We start from the raw sequence: 15,970 nt of genomic DNA on the forward strand, positions 1-15,970 counted from the left end.
AATACAGGGGGTAGGGATTTACTTTACACATATTTTCATATTGGGGGGGAGGGAACAAGTATGATTTATTTTCTTTTGCTGCAGCCTGCTCCCAATTTTCAGTTTATATTAATTGCTGTGGGAACAGCAGTTCTTATTGCCATATACTTCAGCTATTAACACTGTCTGGTTTGACAGTGCATCTCAATTTTATCCCCTTGCAATCATAAAATATGTATCAGCCTTCTTTTTTAATCTCCTTTGCCATGTCCAGCTAGTTAATTTGCTTCTTTTTTTCCTCCTTTAGAACCTGATTTTCCTGACATCATATACTTAACCAGAAGAAACAAACCAACTCTCTATTAAGAAGCTTCCTTTTATTTGATTTTCTTTTTAATTAAAACCACGTTTGCATTTATATTTAATGGAATTATTTCTCCAGGAACCCCTAACAGCTTTCTACCCCAAATGTTTGCTTCATTGATATTTTAATTGCTGTAATAATCAGCATTCTGAATAAGAGGTCTTTCCCCTAGCTCAGTAAATCCATACTGGCTGAGTAAAGCATGTCTGTGATTTATGTGCAGATAAACAGCTTTGGATTCTATCCAATCACTTCATCAGTTTTAATTCGGCTGCCTAATCAGTAGCAAACAGGAGAAATGTTTTTTTGTTGCTTTTTGCTTTGGTTTGTTTTTAATGGGGTGAGGTTGTTAATATATGGTTTGGCATGTTCCCCAGAATGGCACAGATAGCTCCCCATTTCTCATCATGGATGTGTCAAAGTCAGCTCTAACTTTCTGAAAGAGTTTATAAGAAGGGGATGAGATGCCAAGACTTGTCTTTGGGCTTTCGTTGGTATCTAAGGAACCTTGCAGATATGCATTTGGAACAAGAAGTCAGCTCTTACCTCATGTTTTATAAAGGACATCTCTCAGATGGCTGAGAAAACTGGAAGGACTCCTATAGAAGCAGATTTTGTTTCTTGTCTGTGTTTAGGGGTCTTCAGAATTATTTTCACAGCAATCATGTTACTGCTGTTGTTTAATAAACATGATGACGAGACGTGACTGGTGTCTATGAGGTGTGCAGGGTTAGGAACACTGTAGCCCAGTCTTGCCTTCACAACTGCTGTCTGTGGATTCCTGTTATGGGTCAAGCATGTACACAGTGCTATAATGACCAGGGTGGTCCAGATGACCCCATACTGAGGCTTTTCTGGCTTCAGCTTGACCACAGTTCCTGACCTCATTTTGTCTACCATAACCCAAGCAAGTGCCTGTTAAGGTTAAAACATTGGACCATTTACAGTTTTATCTGTTAGTGCTGTGTGTCCAGAGGTGAAGTGTTTCCTGATTTATAAGCAGCCTCTGAAGGATTACAGAGACCAACCCCATTTTAGTCATCAGATATAGGGCAAGCAATACCATCTGTAAAAATAAAGCTTACCTAAAGAGCTTAGCATGATGCGAGTAGTAAACCATGGCTTTGTGTCTCTGAACCGCATCAGCTATCCTGGCTGCTCTTCATTTCAGTGTGTAACTGTGTCTGGCCACTCCCCTTACACTGGGAGACTGTAGGAGATGTTAGCAACACTTCTGTGTCTGTTTTTCTCCTGTTTCATTGCTGCTCATGCCATGCAAGCAAGCAGCAGGCTTGGGAAACCTAGGCTAGGCTGGCTGGCCATTGCTGGATTCTTTAGGATACAGGTTAATTGGGAAGAAGACATTAGCTTTGCTGCCATATCTTTCTGGGGGTTTACATCATAACCAACCTAACACATAGCACCTATTTTTCCATGTCAGGTTAAAACCTTCCAGCTCTGTGTTTCAGTATTGCCGAGAAGAATCCTAAACAGAGCTGCTAAATTAAAAGGTCTTGGCCCTGCCTTAATGCCTTGCACACACCCATAGCTGTACTGGCTTTAAATAGATATTTGAATCATGATGAAATTCAGAGAATTAGGCTGGGCTAGAGGGAAGGGCAGTAGGGTTGGTGGCAGTGTGGGATCAGTTCACAGTGCAGATGTGCGTGCCCTGAGGGACCTTGGGCAAGGTGTTCAATTAATCCACTGTGCTGGGTTTTTTATAGCTTGCAAAAGGGCAGTAGTACCTCCTGCCCTGGACCGGGGATGAAGCAAGGATAGAACTCATGAATAGAGAGAGAATGTTTAGATGCTGTAGTGGTTCTGGTACAGCTCCATCTCTGCTACAGCAGTTACTGGGTGTCCCAGTTTGGGGCCACAAGCAACCCAGGGCTGGTGGACAGAAATGACTCTTGCTCCTTCTGAAGAGTGAGAATGAAGATACTGCACACTCATCAGAAGCTTGAAGAGAGATTCTATTGGCAGAAGCCTATACATATAAAAGGCAATCAGGTAGAATAAGTACATCCACAAGCTAAACTAAGGCTATCGGACTAAATCCATCTAGAATCCTCCACCCCCTCCACCCTCAGTAGGCCTGAGGGTAGGCCAAAACTGCCCTCCCCAGCTAGCAGCCATCTCTCTCACACAGACCATGAGATAAGAAGGCACACACGCTCTTCCCGGAGACAAGAAGAGAAGGGAGAAAAGGCAGGCAGAGGAAGGGAGGGATATAAGCCAGGCACTGCCTTATAAGCAGTGATACAGGAAACGGAATAGGGTAACAATATGACAATATCCTGGGACTCCCAAGTCCGACCCCTGGGATGAGCCTCCATCCCTATAGATTTCTCAAGGGGACCTGGGACCCCTCAAACTTCCACATTGGGCTTTGTGTCTGTAACACTTGAAAACTTTTCAAAAGTGGTTGTGATTTTTGTACTTCTCTTGTGCGTGGTCAGAGGAAGTTAATGTGGACAGTGCTTGACCAATAGAATCATAGAATCATAGAATCAACCAGGTTGGAAGAGACCTCCACGATCATCCAGTCCAACCTACCCCCCAGTCCCCACCCAGTCAACTAGACCATGGCACTAAATGCCTCATCCAGTCTTCTCTTGAAGACCTCCAGGGACGATGCCTCCACCACTTCCCTGGGCAGCCCATCCCAATGCCAGTCACCCTCTCTGTGAAGAACTTCCTCCTAACATCCAGCCTATACTTCCCCTGGCACAACTTGAGACTGTGTCCCCTTGTTCTATTGCTGGTTGCCTGGGAGAAGAGGCCACCCCCTACCTGGCTACAATGTCCCTTCAGGTAGTTGTCGACAGCAATGAGGTCACCGCTGAGCCTCCTCTTCTCATATATTATGCAACTTATGGTATCCTGCTTCTTTTTAATTGATGGCAGTGCTGTGGAGGGACTGCCAGGCTTGGGATCTTCCTGGCTTTAACTGAGCACAGCCTACAGGACCTGATTCTTTTAACTTCAGCAGGAGCTCTGAACATCCTGTTCCTGTTAAAATTAATGTGAAACGGAATTCCAGAGTCCTGAAAGATGAAGGCTATCCCATCCGTCTATCTGCTGCTTTAATGGAGAGATAGGAAAGGTTCCTTACTGTAACCTGAGAGGAAATTCAAACATATGAGAAGTAAATGCAGGAGAAGGCTCAGTTTCTTGCAGATCAAAGGGTGAGTTTAGAGATTCTTTTATTCTCTGGCCAGAAGGGAACTATTATGTTTAGAGTTAGGAAGTTTGCAGACTAAAGACCCTTCTGGTGATTAAACTCAAGAGTTTATGCTGACCAGTGGCTTACCTTTTAGAAAACACTACAAGTCCTGGAGGTTTGAGTGGGCAGAGTCATCATTATTTTCATGGTATGCTGGACTCTGAACTGCCTCCTGGAATATCATCAAAAATGCATTCTCACTGTTACAGTTTTAAACTGACTGTGAAAGCTAAGTCCTTTTGTCAGCTGGCCTGTCACCTTGGATTTCCCACCTTCAGGATTCAGCCCTGCCAGAAGAGTTGCAGAAATATTCACATCTTCAACCCTGCTCTTGTGATTTCTTCCATAAGGGAAGACTGGCTGGAGAAGGAATGAAATGTGAGAGTGTATATGTGTTTTAGTCTTAAAATGCTGAAATAAGGGACTGTGAGACCTTTTTCAGAGTTACAGATATGTGATGAATGAGGACTCTTGTAGAAAAAGATTACTTCGGTCTCTCAGTGAACTGGGCGACTGGTTCCATTGCTGCTTCAGTTTCCTTTTACAGGTTTTGCCTTCCCTTTCCCTTGCCCTTCCACTTCCCCTTCATCCTCTTCTTCCTCCTCCTCTTCCACCTCTTCCTCTTCCTTTTCCTGATTCACATGATTGAGGTGCTTGAGCATGTCCAGAGAAGGGTGACGAGGCTGGTGAGAGGCCTTGAGCACAGCCCTACGAGGAGAGGCTGAGGGAGCTGGGATTGTTTAGCCTGGAGAAGAGGAGGCTCAGGGGAGACCTTATTGCTGTCTACAACTACCTGAGGGGTGGTTGTGGCCAGGGGGAGGTTGCTCTCTTCTCTCAGGTGGCCAGCACCAGAATGAGAGGACACAGCCTCAGGCTGTGCCAGGGGAGATTTAGGCTGGAGGTGAGGAGAAAGTTCTTCACTGAGAGAGTCATTGGACACTGGAATGGGCTGCCCGGGGAGGTGGTGGAGTCACCGTCCCTGGGGCTGTTCAAGGCAAGGTTGGACGTGGCACTTGGTGCCATGGTCTAGCCTTGAGCTCTGTGGTAAAGGGTTGGACTTGATGATCTGTGAGGTCTCTTCCAACCTTGATGATACTGTGATACATTGTTTTGAAGAATGGAAAAATGACCAGGGTGGATAGAAGTCTGCCTGTGGCTGAAGTTTGATGATCTGTCCCTGAACGTGGCACATTAACCCATGGGAGCCTTCCTATGTGATCGAGCATTCTGCCTGACCAGATATTAGTTTCCCTGGAAAAAAAAACCCTTTGCTTTTTAGTATCTGTGTTCCTTGCCTATGGTGCAGAGTTAACAGCATGTGCTCCTTCTCAGGAGCGTGGTGAGGAAAAACCCATCTGGTTTGTGAATGCTCAGCCACGGCTCTAATGGAAGCCATGTAAATAACTAGATAAATTATTTCAGTGAGATCATCTGTCAAGCATAATAGGTAGCAGGGTCAGAATCTCTTTGCAGTGAATCATTTGTTACTGGCTGAGTGGGATTTGTGCTCACAAGCCATTGTGCAGAAGCATCTTCTGATTTTTGCTGTTTCTGTTTCTTCCCAGCCTACACTTTTAGCTCCTTGATCGCATGCTGGCAAGCTCCAGGGAGCAAAGACTACCACAACCAATGTCTGTACTGTGCTTAGCACAAAGAGTTCAGGCAGCGGGTGCTCCTGGGGGGTGCTCCTGTAGTATGAAGAAGAAAGATAAATTATTAGAAAATAATCTGTAATTTCCTATATTTTGTTACAGTTTTTGTTTCTTTTATCAAGCTGTGGTGGAATTGAGGGGTTTGGCTAAGAAGGGTGACAATAATGAAAACAACCTTTGAGGTGTGGGTTTCTTGAGCGGATTTGTTCATTCTGTGTTTTGCTTTGGGATCATTACTCTTGGTGTTTCCAAGAGAGGGGGAGTAGGGGCTGATAGTATCACAGTATCACCAAAGTTGGAAGAGACCTCAGAGATCATCCAGTCCAACCCTTCACCACAGAGCTCAAGGCTAGACCATGGCACCAAGTGCCACATCCAACCTTGCCTTGAACAGCCCCAGGGACGGCGACTCCACCACCTCCCCGGGCAGCCCATTCCAGTGTCCAATGACTCTCTCAGTGAAGAACTTTCTCCTCACCTCCAGCCTAAATTTCCCCTGGCATAGCTTGAGGCTGTGTCCTCTTGTTCTGGTGCTGGCCACCTGAGAGAAGAGAGCAACCTCCTCCTGGCCACAACCACCCCTCAGGTAGTTGTAGACAGCAATAAGCTGCCGGCCCTGCTGGGCTTGCGTGAGACCTGGGCTGAATCGTGTAGACTGTGTTCACACATCTTCATCTAACTGCAGCTCCTGGATCAACTTGCACAATTTAAATAGGTCTTTGCTAACTCATATTTGATGGCATTTCTGAGTAGTTTACTGACAGAATGGAAGATTCGGTGAACTTTGGCAAGGGTGAGAGATGAGTGGCTGGAGAGCAGCCAGGAGGAAAGGGACCTGGGGGTACTGATAGATAGTAAGCTGAAGATGAGCCAGCAGTGTGCCCAGGTGGCCAAGAGAGCCAATGGCATCCTGGCCTGCATCAGGAAGAGTGTGGCCAGTAGGACAAGGGAGGTTATTCTTCCCCTGTACTCAGCACAGGTCAGGCCACACCTTGAGTACTGTGTCCAGTTCTGGGCCCCTCAATTCAAGAGAGATGTTGAGGTGCTGGAACATGTCCAGAGAAGGGCAACAAAGCTGGTGAGGGGCCTGGAGCACAAATCCTATTAGGAGAGGCTGAGGGAGCGGGGGTTGTTTAGCCTGGAGAAGAGGAGGCTCAGGGGTGATCTTATTACTGTCTACAACTACCTGAAGGGACATTGTAGCCAGGTGGGGGGTGGCCTCTTCTCCCAGGCAACCAGCAATAGAACAAGGGGACACAGTCTCAAGTTGTGCCAAGGTAGGTATAGGCTGGATGTTAGGAAGAAGTTCTTCCCAGAGAGAGTGATTTCCCATTGGAATGGGCTACCCAGGGAGGTGGTGGAGGCACCGTCCCTGGGGGTCTTCAAGAAAAGCCTGGATGAGGCACTTGGTGCTATGGTCTAGTTGACTGGCTAGGGCTGGGTGATAGGTTGGACTGTATGATCTTGGAGGTCTCTTCCAACCTGGTTGATTCTATGATTCTATGATTCTATGAGGCAAGGTGAGGAGTGGTGGGGATGGGAATGTTCCAAAGCAGAGCACTGCATTGAGGAGTAAGATGCATGTTCTCAGCTGATATTTCTCATTGGTGCAAATCTCCCACTTGGAAACTGGGACAAGAGCGATTCCTTGTCTCTTCCATGAAGGTTAAGCATTCAGGACTGTGAAAAGTTCAGAAAGGGCTGCATCATCCCTAAGTTAGATCCAGTGTGTTAAAATATTTATTGTTTCTACAAACACTTGCTGCTAGCAAGTCTGTAGACTAAAGTTTTTGCAGAAAGAAAATACGAAGAAAATGGCTGCAACTGAAGCAAGTTTTGAGGACACCTTTAGAGGAGCATTAAGGAATTTTTTACACTGTTTTGTGGTTAAATACGTTATTTAACATTTTGTTTCCAAAATAATATGAATATTTGACATTAAATTCTCTTCACCAATGGGTAAAAGATGTAGTTATAAATATCGCTGAAGCCTCATTTTTCTGATGTTTCCACAGGTTACTAAGGATTTCCATTGAAGCATGACTTGGACTATGACACTTCAGTAATGCCAAGGCTGTAAGTAAATAATATACTGTTTGCAACTCTCCTTTATCACAGTATCACAGTATCACAGTATCATCAGGGTTGGAAGAGACCTCACAGATCATCAAGTCCAACCCTTTACCACAGAGCTCAAGGCTAGACCATGGCACCAAGTGCCACGTCCAACCTTGCCTTGAACAGCTCCAGGGACAGCGACTCCACCACCTCCCCGGGCAGCCAATTCCAGTGTCCAATGACTCTCTCAGTGAAGAACTTTCTCCTCACCTCAAGCCTAAATTTCCCCTGGCACAGCCTGAGGCTGTGTCCTCTCATTCTGGTGCTGGCCACCTGAGAGAAGAGAGCAACCTCCTCCTGGCCACAACCTCCCCTCAGGTAGTTGTAGACAGCAATAAGGTCACCCCTGAGCCTCCTCTTCTCCAGGCTAAACAATCCCAGCTCCCTCAGCCTCTCCTCGTAGGGCCTGTGCTCAAGGCCTCTTGCCAGCCTCTTCGCCCTTCTCTGGACACGCTCAAGCATCAAAATGTCCCTCTTAAACTTTAACAGACATGCTTACATTCTTTCCAGATCCTTGCTAGAAATCATCTTTGCTAATACTCTGCCTTGCAACTACCTTGTAAGGAAGTGACTGGAAGATGACAGTGTTCTATAATGGAGCTTGCCATTTTAGAGACTTTGCTTTATTAGCTTCTTATTTCATTAAAGAACTCAAATAATAGCTGCTTAATCTTCAGGAGGAAAGCCCAAGACATCTCTCAGTATTGCAGGAAATGCCACAAGCAGACAAAAATAAAACTACCTCATTAGTGTAGATGAGCAGTGAATAAAATGCAATGATACATTACCAAAAGCTGGCATGCAGTTGGTTCCCAGGCACAGAACAAAGGCCAAGAGCCTTATTTTGCTTGTGTTACTACTAATTAAAAAAGCCTACTAGAATCTGAATAAATGAACCCAAGGGGCTGCTGACTTGGTCATGTGTTTTCTGGCCTTTGGTAGCTTGGTGTCGGTTTGGTATCTGAAGATTCTTGTCACAGAGGCAAGTTCTTGTGCAATTCCTCGTTACGAGTGCTTGGAAAAGATACAATTTCCTTTGCCTCCTCGACTTTCCCCATCTTTTTCTAAGGTGAATTAGTGAGCTCTTAATTTTGGTAGTTGTTCTGCATTGTTTTTTCTAATCAGTTCTCTCAGATCTGCTCAATCTCTGTTTAATTCAGTCAGCTACTCAAAATCAAACCTTTTGTAATAGAGTGCTAATTTCCCCTTTTATTTCAATTGTGGTTGATGGCTGTTGTCATGTGATATCATATAACTCAATCACCCACCACTGGAATTCATAATTTAATCAATAAAGGAGGCCATATTTTTCTCAAGGAGATCAAAAGAGAGCTCAAGGAAAATACTTGGTTAAAGGAAGGTGCAGAACAGAAAAAGGGTGATGGGAACTGTGGTTTGCATTTAATAGCTGCACACCCTGGTGACTATATCTGCCTGGCAAGTAGCGAGCTAAAGAGAGATCACGATTTTAGAATGGTGGTGGTTTGGCTTCTATCCCACCCCCCCCACACTTTTAAAATGCCCCAGCTAACTCAGACAGACTCTGGGAATATGAATGAAGCTATTTATTTACAGCTAGCACAATATACAAGCAGCTATTTACAGTATATACAGTTATAGACAGAAATATACAAGGTAAAAGGTAATACAGAAACACAACTCCCCTCCCAGAAACCTGAGTCCCCAGGAGGGGCTCTCAACCACCCCTGCACCTCCCCCTGCCCCTCTCAACCTTACTCAAATCCTGAGAAAGAAATAGAGGTGCAGCCAAGAGGTTAAGAAGGAAGGTTAGTGGCAGCGAGGTTAATGAGATGTTGCTCAGTCTAAAGCCAAAAGCAGAGTGAGACAAAATGGAGAGTGTTATCTAATGTTTACTTCTTGTTCCCATACTTCTCAGCGGGACTGTGAGAGAAGAGACACAACCAATGTTTTCCTTTCATAGCCAATTATCTACTTTCTCTCACCAAAACAGTCTAGCCTGCTTCAAACTAACACAAGAATTAATGAATCTAATGATTGCACCTATGCACTCAGCTTGCAAAATCTGGGGTGGGGGGAGAAATCATGGCTAAGCTGTCAGCCCATGGCTTGGATGGCAACACTCTGTGCTGGGTTAGGAACTGGCTGGAGGGCCGGACCCAGAGAGTGGTGGTGAATGGTGCCACATCCAGCTGGCAGCTGTCACTAGTGGCGTCCCTCAGGGATCTGTGCTGGGCCCCATCCTCTTTAACATCTTCATAGATGATCTGGATGAGGGCATGGAGTCAGTCATCAGCAAGTTTGCAGATGACACCAAGCTGGGGGCAGATGTGACTGAGTTGGAGGGCAGAAGGGCTCTGCAGCGGGACCTTGACCGCCTGGACAGATGGGCAGAGTCCAATGGGATGGTGTTCAATAGCTCCAAGTGCAGGGTGCTGCACTTTGGCCACAACAACCCCATGCAGAGATACAGGCTGGGGTCGGAGTGGCTGGAGAGCAGCCAGACAGAGAGGGATCTGGGGGTGCTGATCGATACCCGCCTGAACACGAGCCAGCAGTGTGCCCAGGTGGCCAAGAGAGCCAGTGGCATCCTGGCCTGCATCAGGAATGGTGTGGTCAGCAGGAGCAGGGAGGTCATTCTGCCCCTGTACTCTGCACTGGTTAGACCTCACCTTGAGTACTGTGTTCAGTTCTGGGCCCCCCAGTTTAGGAGGGACATCGAGATGCTTGAGCATGTCCAGAGAAGGGTGATGAGGCTGGTGAGAGGCCTTGAGCACAGCCCTATGAGGAGAGGCTGAGGGAGCTGGGATTGTTTAGCCTGGAGAAGAGGAGGCTCAGGGGTGACCTTATTGCTGTCTACAACTACCTGAGGGGAGGTTGTGGCCAGGGGGAGGTTGCTCTCTTCTCTCAGGTGCCCAGCACCAGAACAAGAGGACACAGCCTCAGGCTGCGCCAGGGGAAATTTAGGCTTGAGGTGAGGAGAAAGTTCTTCACTGAGAGAGTCATTGGACACTGGAATGGGCTGCCCGGGGAGGTGGTGGAGTCGCCGTCCCTGGGGCTGTTCAAGGCAAGGTTGGACGTGGCACTTGGTGCCATGGTCTAGCCTTGAGCTCTGTGGTAAAGGGTTGGACTTGATGATCTCTGAGGTCTCTTCCAACCCTGATGATACTGTGATACTGTGATACCTAAGCTGCTATGACAACTACCTTATATCAATGCCAGTACATCCAATGTTATTAGCAATCCTGGTTGTGAGTGGTAGTGTTCACACTACCAGTTTGAGAGTGAGAAAGACACCAAGAAACAAAACTGTGCTGAGATGCAGTGCTGTTTAATGTCCCTGTCAATGATGCAGGCAGTGGGGTTGAGTTCACCCTCTGTGAGTTTGCAGATGATACCAGGATGAGTGGTGTGGTTGGTATGTCAGGGGGAGGAGATGTCATCCAGAGGGGCCTGGATGAGCTGGAGAGTTGGGCCCAGGTGAACCTCATGATTCTTAATAAGGCAAAGTGTAAGGTCCTGCACCTGCATCAGAACAATCCTCATTATCAATACAGGCTGGGGGAGGATGTCATAGTGAGCAGCCCTGCAGAAAGGGCCTTGGGGTGCTGGTGGATGAAAAGCCATCAGGTGGACATGAGCCATCAAGCTGAGAGAGGTGGTTCTGTCACTCTACTCTGCTTACACCTTTCCTGGAGTACTGTGTCCTACTCTGGGGCTCTCAGCACATAGATGGTCATGGATCTAATGGACCAGAATAGGGCCATGAAAATGATCAGAATGCTGGAGCACCTCTCCTATGAAGACATCCTTAGAGAGCTGGGGTTGTTCAGCCTGGAGAAGAGAAGGCTCCAGGGAGACCTTATAGAGGCCTTCCAGTACCTAAAGGGGGGGCTACAGGAAAGCTGGGGAGAGACTGTTTACAAGGGCTTGTAGCAAAGGGATGAGGGACACTGGTTTTAAACTAGAATGGGGCATATTTAGATTGGACAGAAAGAAGTTCTTTACTGTGAGGATGGTGGAATGCTGGAACAGTTTGGACAGAAAGAAGTTCTTTACTGTGAGGATGGTGGAATGCTGGAACAGGTTGGACAGAAAGAAGTTCTTTACTGTGAGGATGGTGGAATGCTGGAACAGGTTGGACAGAAAGAAGTTCTTTACTGTGAGGATGGTGGAATGCTGGAACAGGTTGCCCAGGTAGGTGGTGTAGGCCTCATCCCTGAAGATATTCAAGGTCAGGCTTGATGGGGCTTTGAGCAACCTAATTTAGTGGAGGATGTCCCTATTTAATGCAAGGGGAGTTGAATTAGGTGACCTCTAGAGGTCCCTTCCAACCAGGGCGGGCATTCTATGATTCTCCTTTCTGTAAAGATGCCTTTGTTGTGTTGCTGTTGCTTTAGACAAGGGCAGAGGAGGGAGTAGCTGTGGCATCAGCCTGCTCATGTGGTTGCTGAACAGCCCAAAGCTTTGCAGCTCAGGGACCTCCCTTGCATCAGTAAAAGGTGGCTATGACCTGCTTGCCTGCTCTGTCCCCTCCTATGTTTGCTCCACTGCTGCTGCAGCCCCAGAGAATGGGGTGGTACTGCACTGGCTTGGCAGGATGAGGGGATGGCTCTTCATCATTAGCAGTGACAGCTCTTTTGATTTCATGCCCTTGCCCATTTGAGGCATACAGTCTCTGGAAGAGCGTTGCTACCAGTTCTGCTGCACAAGTGAATTTTGTCCCAAAGAGGAAGACTGATTTTCCTCTCCACTGCTGGAAGGCAACATCACTCTTTCACAGCCCAAATCAGCTTTGAACAAAGCCTAGAAGGGAAATTGAGTGGACAAAAACTTGTTCTGGATCGCAGGTGGGGATCTTTCCCTGGCTCCTTGACTTCAAAGAGAGGTTGACTGGGCTGGTTTCAGCTGTGATGCATCTGAGGAGTCAACTCTGCTTCTGCTGATAGATAGCTGTTAATTATTATGGTCTCAACTTGGTAAGATTTGCAGAACTCAAGATGAAAGGTATCAAAATTACTCAGCTGGAAGATGTTTATATTTAAAACTACAGCAAATAATTTGGTCTTTAAAGGATATAACAATGCTGATTTGCTTCTGTCTCTCCCAAAGCCCTGCTGCTAGTGCCACAGACACATTTTCTGCTAATCAAATGTTGAGCCAGAAATGTGCATCTTGGGGCTTTTACATTAGTAACAAAAGGCTTAAAATACAGTATTTGGGAGAATTTTTGATATGTGGTATGGCATTTGTCTCAAAGGATTTAGTACTCCCCTTGAGTGCTACTCCAGATTAAGTAAATAGGTATTTAGACAGTCTTCAGGTGCTTATTTTCAACCTGAGTTGACAAACTTTTCCTGTGGTAAGTACCTAATTTCATAAGACAGTAAGACAATCAACTGACTACAGTTAATAGTCTTTTAAAAAGCCACATCTAGCACTCTACAGTAAAAGCTATCACTTAATTGTGAGACTTACCTCTGGGTTTGTTAAATGCTGGATATCATGAACTGAAAAATGCCTGGACATTGCATTGATGAAATAGCTTGATTCTAGTTTCTCAGCAATTCTGCCTTCTTGCAGCCCACTTGAATTCAAGTCCTACTGCTGTAGGAAGCTGTACCAGATGGTTTTGGATAAGGCATGTGTGAAGTGTGCCAATCAGATGGTTACAAAATCTACACAACTGCAACTGGCTGGCAAATCACTCTCTTTGCTCTTGGAAATATCATAGAAGCCTTTTCTTGTATGAGCAATATTGTAAATATCAGTTCAACTTTTTGTGAACTAAAACTACATTTAAGAGTGTTCTGCAACCTTACAACAGTGCCAAAGGATTACCAAACACACACCATATGATTGCTTATGATGCCTGCTTCCTTCTGACACCAAATAATGTCATCAAAGTCAGTGCCACTCAGCTTGCTGTATTTGGCCAAATATGAGAGCAGAATTTCTCCCACTGAGTAGCTTAACGTGCTGCATTTGAGATTGACTTTTTGGAGCACCCAGGCTTTGACTGGCCAAAGCAATCAATGTTTTGTCTAGCCAGGCAGCCAAGGGTACCCAGCTGTAAGTAGGGAAAAGCTTCTGATCAGAAGTGAGGTTGAAAGCATTTCTTAGAGTTGATTTAGCACTCAAGAGCTTAATGCTTTGTGGAACTGGAGCATCCTCAGAAGTAAGCAGTAGTGCATCAGACTGCCTCTCTGGCCTTCCCACAGTGATGACTTCCTCTTTTCACCTAAAAAAAAAGGGAAAAAAATAAGTAACTATGGTTTAGTCCCACTTTTTGGTGGTGTTTTGCACAAAATCCCTCCCACAGAGCAATGTAACTGGGAGACTGCGAATCATGCATGCATATAGCATACACAAAGATGTTTATATATATGGCTTTTAACTATTTTTCCTCTAATATGCCTTGCTTTTAAGTCACTAAAACATTTTGAAACGCTTGGATTGTTTTTCCTGTCCTATTCCCACCACCAAATCACTCATTTTAGTGATCCCAAACAGATTATGAATCTGGAAAACCAAACCAAACAAGGACATTGCAGCCACTTTTATCTCATCTCTTAAAGCATATTGAGTTCTGCTTCCACTGTTTTGGATTCAACAGGCTGCAGAAGAACCGGGTGTCACTTAGCTATTAAAGATTTTTGTTTTCCTGATCATTGTGGAGTAGCATCATTAACACAGGCAAATTATCATGCTTCACTGTGCTGTGTCCATGGTGCATTAGAGGCCCTTTTCCATTGGTAAAGCTGAGTCTATTCTTCTGTAAAATGAGGGGCCCGATTGGCAGCTCTTTGGCAACTGAGACAGAGGGACTATTTAATGAGAAGAAGAGTGGTCTAATAAGGGGGAAGAAGTTGAACATGACAAGTGCAGGGAAAGATAGCAGAAGGCTGATTTATAAATCACTCTATAATTGGGCCAAAACCTGTTTGCATAGGGTCAGGGAGGAAGGGAGCTGCAATTCTGAAGTAAATGAGTGATGTGATTTTTCCAGAGTGTGTTTTAGAAAGGTTTCTGTTTCATTTCTCTTCCTCATACCAATTGTGCTTTCAGACTAATGGAAACTGGTGTGTACTGCTGGTTTTCTTCTTTGAGATGGTGTATTGGCTTTTAGTAAAGAAATTGGACTTATGCTTGAATATGTCTAGATTTTACAAATAGGTTTTTAGTTTAATAAGATGAAACCAATTAACCAGAGATGTCATTGCAAATGGATTTTACTAGTGCATAAAAATATATTGCTTTTTCTTTAAACATTTCATCACCTTCTTAAATGTTCCTTTTTCTTTTCTTTGCCACCAGTGACAAAGCAGTGAAATGAATTTATTGCCTCATGCATTGATCTTTGGCCCCCATGCTCTGTGTGTATAGTGTGTGCATGTGGGAAGTTGTAGGCATATGTTGTGCCTCTATTTATTTCTGTCTGACTTTGCCCCTGGTGGTGTTCGATGAATTTAACTTGTGTACTGAGGAAAGACAGACATACAAGCTGTAAAAAGGTCTCCTTAAGAGGTTACTTAAAGAGGCACAGGACCCAAGGGCTAATGAGCAGTCTCTCAAAACCAGGTGCTAATGCAACCACTGAAACATTTAGCAGGGCAGAGACATTGAGGAAGGCAGTAGCACCTGGTTGTTACCCTTCTGCATCCCTGGGAGATGAAATGTCTCCTGGAAACTCTTCTGACCGTGCCTCATTGTGCCTGTTTTGCTTTGCAAGGGTGAAGATGGAGATAGACTGTTTCACAGTGGTGTGGAGGTCTGAAGAATTGAGATCTGGTCTCTGTCTGCCTGCCTCTGAATAGTATTGCTCACGTAGTCACCTCTAGCAACATTTTACTTAGATTCTGCATAAATTGGAGGGGATTTTAATATGAGGCCCTACCAGTCCCCACACAGTGACACACAGAACATAGGCGCACACTGAGGAACTACAGAATTTCACTTTCCATTACCTCAGCCTTCCCTGTTGCCTCACAGCCTTGCCTTCTGCTTAAATTGCAAAGGATATGAAATGCTGTGATCATGTGGGGCGGCAACACAGGCAGGCATTGCTTTGGGATGACAAAGTTTTCCTGTTCTGATCAGCTCCTTGTAAATTAAAGTGTAAAGAGACTGCTTTAATCCCTAATAACTTTGCTAGTTTGCTGATCCAGAGATGACTAGGACATGGTACTTTGGGGTAAAATAGGGTGTACATGGCATATGACACAGATGTCTGTTTACGCCAACTTTGCTCAGTCTTTCAAGAGAAGATCTGTACCATCTGTAAGAATAACAAACACTACATTTTGAGACTAGGAAAGACTTCTTCTCCCAGAAGCAACAGGACTGCCCTTCAGATGCCCTTTTAGCATCTCTGCTTCCATTTAGCAGTGATTCTTCTATTTAAAAAAGAAGTTCAGATGTTTTGCCAGCAACCTGTACATCATTACTAATGCTCTACCTATTTAACATGTAACTGGTGATCTAGTTGGAGGAAGTAACTGCATTGAGGGCTTTAAAGGAGACAGCCCTTTCACTGGGGTGTGAGCTTCAACAAACCACACAGTTGCTTCAGTCTTCCCAGATTTGTGAAACCCAGTGAATTAGCCACACCAAGTTGTTAGTGATGCTGCCCTTTCAAATAGCTGGGAC

General features: G+C 45.2%; 1 protein-coding gene across 10 annotated transcripts in view; it reads left to right on the forward strand.

The window, feature by feature from the left end:
• The window catches only part of SEMA5B (semaphorin 5B), a 324,525-nt gene that overhangs the window by 90,687 nt on the left and 217,868 nt on the right, over nt 1-15,970 (forward strand). For 7 of the 10 annotated variants that reach the window (XM_064157107.1, XM_064157117.1, XM_064157125.1 and 4 more), the window contains one exon: nt 7,240-7,300. The exons of 1 other annotated variant lie outside the window; for it this stretch is intronic. The gene's annotated coding sequence lies outside the window, so the exon portion shown is untranslated. Of the gene's footprint in view, nt 1-7,239; nt 7,301-12,216; nt 12,329-15,970 lie in introns of those variants that run through there. 2 more of the 10 variants (XM_064157141.1, XM_064157132.1) reach the window with 2 other exon arrangements.

This window comes from Pogoniulus pusillus, chromosome 2 (genome assembly GCF_015220805.1).
Source record: "Pogoniulus pusillus isolate bPogPus1 chromosome 2, bPogPus1.pri, whole genome shotgun sequence".
Taxonomy (NCBI): domain Eukaryota; kingdom Metazoa; phylum Chordata; class Aves; order Piciformes; family Lybiidae; genus Pogoniulus; species Pogoniulus pusillus.